The sequence below is a fragment of the Sinohyriopsis cumingii genome, unplaced genomic scaffold, assembly GCF_028554795.1.
Source record: "Sinohyriopsis cumingii isolate HCF-2022 unplaced genomic scaffold, ASM2855479v2 utg003795l, whole genome shotgun sequence".
NCBI classification, from domain to species: Eukaryota; Metazoa; Mollusca; class Bivalvia; order Unionida; family Unionidae; genus Sinohyriopsis; species Sinohyriopsis cumingii.
In genome coordinates, this window is record NW_028316595.1 from 117,752 (window position 1) to 123,757 (window position 6,006).

At 34.7% G+C, this 6,006-nt stretch overlaps 1 long non-coding RNA gene across 1 annotated transcript in view; it reads left to right on the top strand.

Annotated features, from left to right (window-relative positions):
* Window positions 1-4,074, top strand: part of LOC149769411 (uncharacterized) — a 40,101-nt gene extending 36,027 nt beyond the window's left edge. Inside the window, exon 4 of the long non-coding RNA XR_016419160.1 lies at window positions 3,459-4,074. This is a non-coding gene — a long non-coding RNA (uncharacterized LOC149769411). The remainder of the gene's footprint in view (window positions 1-3,458) is intronic.
* Window positions 4,075-6,006: the final 1,932 nt, after the last annotated feature.

Below are 6,006 nucleotides of genomic sequence, written 5' to 3' on the forward strand. Positions count from 1 at the left end.
TTCAGTGAATATTGATGCAAACGGGAAACATTTTTCTCACCAGTTATCTGACTAGGATCATCTGTTTCATATGAAAAATTGAACATTTCCATAATATTAAAAGGACCAAATATATATTGCTTATAATTTCTTCAGTTCATGGGAAGACCATATAGAATGAGGAATGAGATATTTTTCTATAACACTTTTCTATATTAAAATGATCTGTCATATCCATTGAAGAAATGTAACCATGATACCTGCTATCTTGTATATTTAGCATGAGTGCTAATATTGACAAATTAAGGGAGACAACTGCAAGTACTTATCAACATCATTTGGAATTTTAGTTGTGATTAAACAACAAAATATATAGGTTCCTGCACTTTACTTGAAAACCACAAACAATTGGACTCTTGAACATTGATAGCTCGACTATTTTAATATGTAAAATAAAATATGAGGTTTTATAATAGATCTTTTGTATGAGTAATATTGTAAAATTCCATTTTAACTTATTCTCATCTGTTGTTTTGAATACATGTATATGTACATGCATCAGTGATTGTATAAAAATTGTAAATTGGTTCATTCATTGTGAGTATATTAGGTATTTGTGTGTATATAACATTGGTGTTTGTGGACTATTTGAGTATAGGGAGGTACTTGTGTGCATACATAACATTGGTATATTGGGACTGTTTGAGAATAGGGAGGTATTTGCGGTGTATAATAACATTGGTGTTAAGGGGATTGTTTGAAAATAGAGAGGTATTTGTGGTGTATACAACATCGGTGTATGGGGAGTGTTTGAGAATAGAGAGGTTACATTTGTGATTATAACATTTGTGTGTGGGGACTTTTTGAGAATAGGGAGGTATTTGTGGTGTATACAACATTGGTGTATGGGGACTGTTTACTTTTCTACTACTGACATGGTGGCTTAACTCTCTTTCGAGTCAAACTAATGCTTGCTTTGTTTTCAGATTATCTGGTAGACACTCAGAATGAGTATGTGTAAACCAACTATTGTACCTGTAGTTAATGATTAGCTACAATATATGGTAGAGGAATGGGCACAAAACTTTGATCTGGAATCTCTATGATTTTTACATACATGCCAAAAGGCAGAGCATATATTGTCATTACATCCATCTGTCACCAATTTGATATCTACACAATAGTTTCAGTTGTCCTAAATCTACAGTTATCATTATTTGTGGATGGCTTTCACTTGAGGCAAGGAAAATCATTATTATATTGAGGATGACAAGGTCAAATGTCAAAGTCCTTAACTGTAGATGAAAATTGGTTTCTGCATAAGAAGTTGAGTTGTTGCCATGGTATCTCACTTGTATGGATATCAGGCTTATAATCCAAGAGTAGTGAGTTTGATACCTGACCTTACCATCCCAGGTTGGAAGCCTCAGTGTGACCATCAGACAGGCATTAGGCCAGTATAATGTTAAAGTGCCATTAAAACCAGCAACAAAAAATATCCATCATCGCTTACCAAACTTTATGGCTCACTTTTGTTTGGTGTAATGAACAAACCCGTTGATTTTAGAGTCAGAATGTAAAGGTCAATGTCACTTCTCTGAATGAAAGAAAAATGATTTCCACATATTAACATTATTTCAGTCACTTATTGTGAATGTTTTTCACTAGGGATAAAGAAAAAGGTTCTTGGGTTTTGGGCCTAAAAGTTAAAGTCACTGACTGCAACAAAACTATTGTCTGTAGAATGACAATAGTTTATATCTCAAGCTTTGGAAAGGGCTTACACATAGGGTGAAAATAAAGCCTGTTGATTTAGGGGCTGCTGTTCATAGATAAATAACCCTAAGAAGAAAGATTATATCTGCATGAAGTCAGAGTGTGCGATTTGGATATTTAATGTAGCTTTAATAATTTTTCAGTCATATTGCTATGATGTCTGCAGAGTGGCAGTTTATAGTGATGTCTAGTGCTGAGGCATCAGGCCGCAGTCATGTAGCATGATGTCTCACCCAGTCACATTATTCTGACACCAGGCCGACCAGTCCTAACACTAACATCTTAATGCTGACTGCCTATAAGCGAGGCAGCTGTTAGTACCATTTTTATAAGTCTTTGGTATGAGTTGGCTGGGGTTCAAACCCTTGACCTCCTGCATCTGAAATGGATGCTCTAACCACTAGGCCAATGGAGCAGTCATATTTCTACATGGAAATTTCAGTGATCAATATAGAAAATTATTACACATTGGGCAGGTGTATAGTATTAATGTTACACTAGTTTGTATTTTTCAAATGTTATTTTTCAACTTTTTATTTTCAAACATAGCTTTTTGTTATTGATAGAGCTGATCTAGAAATATATAATGCATTTAAATCATTATCAGTGTACTTTTATGTCATATTTTATTTGATTATTAACTTTAATCAGTTTTGAAAATTATGTTAGGTGACTGTATATAAATGTATAATCCACTTTTTGTTGTCCAATTCTGTCTTTCACATACAGTTAATACAAAGGACATTTTGAAACATTGTTTAAGACATTTCCTTTATATAGTCTGTAAATTAATATTGATTGTTAACTACTTGGAAACCAGACTTTTTAAAATTTAAAAGGAAAATTTATATGTGATCATCGTTAATTGAAAGAGGGAAATTTAGGCTTTGCTTATGTCAAAGTTGGATACATTAGAGCTGGATTGACCATTGCATTGCATAGATAAACCATTGCATTGCATAGATAGACCATTGCATTGCATAGATAGACCATTGCATTGGATTGTGTTGGTTAATTACACTATTCAGACATATGTATTTTATTCATAAATGATTTTGTCACATACAGCACAAAATCTGATTTTCACATATCTGACAGATTATTAAATATCATCAATCTTTCTTATGATATGAAAGAAAAGAAATTTATCCACAAAAAGACACAGTAAAAACAAAAAAATGTGCTCAGCTTTAAATGTAATTTATCTATTTTACCCTTTGGTCATAGCTAGTATGTGCCAGTCAACCGGTACCATAGATTTGAATGGAGAATGCATTAATTATATCACTATGAATAAAAAAAATTGTATTTATGAGTAAGAGAGAAAGTCTCATTGAAGGAATCTTGATTGTTTAATATTAATAGGCATCTGCACCCAGAAGACAAGAATAAAAATATGAGCACTTATTAGTTGTTAGCCAGTAGAGCATCATACCTTTCTAGGGAGTCTTGTTCATTTGATATTAAGGAATAGGTGTCTGCTAAATAAAAGACAAGAAGAATCAGAAGAATCACAATAAATATAGTACTGATTTACCATCAAACAGTTGAGTGTCAGTCCCAGCAAGGGACTCTTGTTTGTTTTATGCTCATGATAAGTACATGTATCTGGTATTTAAACGACATGAAGAATATTCACAATAAATAAGAAACTTTTAATTGATAACTGTTTTAAAACTTTTGTTTTCTCTTTTTTCATACAGGGAGCAGCGAGAATGGTTTTAGAGACAAAATAGAAATCTAAGCCATCTGAAGGATATGTTAGGTCTCCAAGAGGCACCACTACCACTACCATGCATGTTCTGGGGAAGGGGGTAGGGGACAAAAACAGCCACTTTAAAAACAAGTGAACTGGAATCACAGAAATAAATTCTTATCCTGCTACAGCAATCAGTCATATCCATCAACATATTGGAACTTTAAAGACCTGTAACCTACTGTCGTGTAATTTCTTGATGAATAATCATTATGCCTGTGTAGAAGATTATTTCATCTACATCAGACATCATTTTCAGGGAAGTCTACATTACAGTCAGCATCAGATATCATTGTCAGGGAAGTCTATATTACAGTCTACATCAGACATCATTGTCAGGGAAGTCTACATTACAGTCAGCATTATATATCATTGTCAGGGAAGTCTATATTACAGTCTACGTCATCAGACATCATTGTCAAGGAAGTCTACATTACAGTCAGCATCAGATATCATTGTCAGGGAAGTCTATATTACAGTCTACATCAGACATCATTGTCAAGGAAGTATATATTTCAGTCAGCATCAGACATCATTGTCAAGGAAGTCTACATTAACAGTCAGCATCAGATATCATTATCAGGGAAGTCTACATTACAGTCAGCATCAGATATCATTGTCAGGGAAGTCTATATTACAGTCTACATCCAACATCATTGTCAAGGAAGTCTACATTACAGTCAGCATCAGACATCATTGTCAAGGAAGTCTACATTACAGTCAGCATCAGATATCATTGTCAGGGAAGTTTATATTACAGTCTACATCAGACATCATTGTCAGGGAAGTCATACATTACAGTCAGCATCATATATCATTGTCAGGGAAGTCTACATTACAGTCTACATCAGATATCAGTGTCAGGGAAGTCTGCATTACAGTCAACATCAGACATTATTGTCAGGGAAGTCTATGTTACAGTCTACATCAGACATCATTGTCAGGGAAGTCTACATTACAGTCAGCATGAGACATCATTGTCAGGGAAGTCTACATTACAGTCTACATCAGACATCATTGTCAGGGAAGTCTACATTACAGTCAGAATCAGATATCAGTATCAGGGAAGTCTACCGTCAGCATCAGATATCATTGTCAGGGAAGTCTACATTACAGTCTACATCAGATATCATTGTCAGGGAAGTCTAAATTACAGTCAGCATGAGACATCATTGTCAGGGAAGTCTACATTACAGTCTACATCAGACATCATTGTCAGGGAAGTCTACATTACAGTCAGAATCAGATATCAGTATCAGGGAAGTTTACCGTCAGCATCAGATATCATTGGCAGGGAAGTCTACATTACAGTCTACACTAACCATCATTTTCAGGGAAGTCTACATTACACTCAACAGCAGACATCATTGTCAAGGAAGTCTACATTACAGTCTACATCAGACATCAATGTCAGGGAAGTCTCCATAACAGTCTGTATCAGACATCATTGTCAGGTAAGTCTACATTACAGTCTACATCAGGCAACATTGTCTGAGGGAAGTCTACATTACAGCCAACATGAGACATCATTCTCATAAACTTTACATTACACGGAGGTCAGAAGAAATGCTTCAAAGAAAATCTGTAAGCTGCATTGAAAGCATTCAACATAAACCCTGATTTCTGGGAGCAAACAGCAAGTGATCGAATCACTTGGTGTTCATTTGTGTACAAAGTCTCCAAATTGTGTGAATCTAGCAGGACAGCAGCTGCTGCAGAGCTGTAGTAGCTTGCCAGAAAAGCATGTGCTATCAACACTTCTGGAGATGTTCCAATCATCCCTTGTCCCTTCTGCAATTGAACATTCCATACAAGGATTGGCCTCATCAGCCATCTGCACACACACAAAAGAGAACCATGAGCCCTCCAACCCTAGGATGACTAGAGTGGTCCTCATTGACTCAACGGACTAATGAACGACAAACATGACAGTCCATATCTGGCAATTCAAGTGCTATATTGACTGATCAAGGGAGACCACAGCAAATATTTAACAGCATCAAACAAACTTTATTGTTCAACCAAGGGACATAACTGCTTTAGAAAACTCTTAATTGTTATACTTCAAAATCAATAGTCTTGAGTAAGAGGTTAGTTCCAAAGGAAATCATTCTATTAAAATTCATAGCTCTGCTAACATAATATGTAAATACAAATATTAAATATTTTATATTATTTATTTTTATTTAAGAGGTAATATGATTACAATATTCCCATTAAAATCTATTCTCATATGTTGTTTTAAATAATTGTATTTGTTTATGTATATTTGTGAATTATGTGTGATTGTAGGGTGTGTGTGTGTGTGTTTGTGGATAATATTGGTATATGTGGATTTTTTCACAAATAAAATGGTGGATATTCTGTCAAGTGCAAATAGCATTAGTTTGTTGACAGATTAAATCTCAGATGAGTTTCATAGTGAGTGACTCAGATCCAAGCATATTGATGAGATGGCTTTGTATTTGATTACCTGTGCTTAATAAAGCACCTGG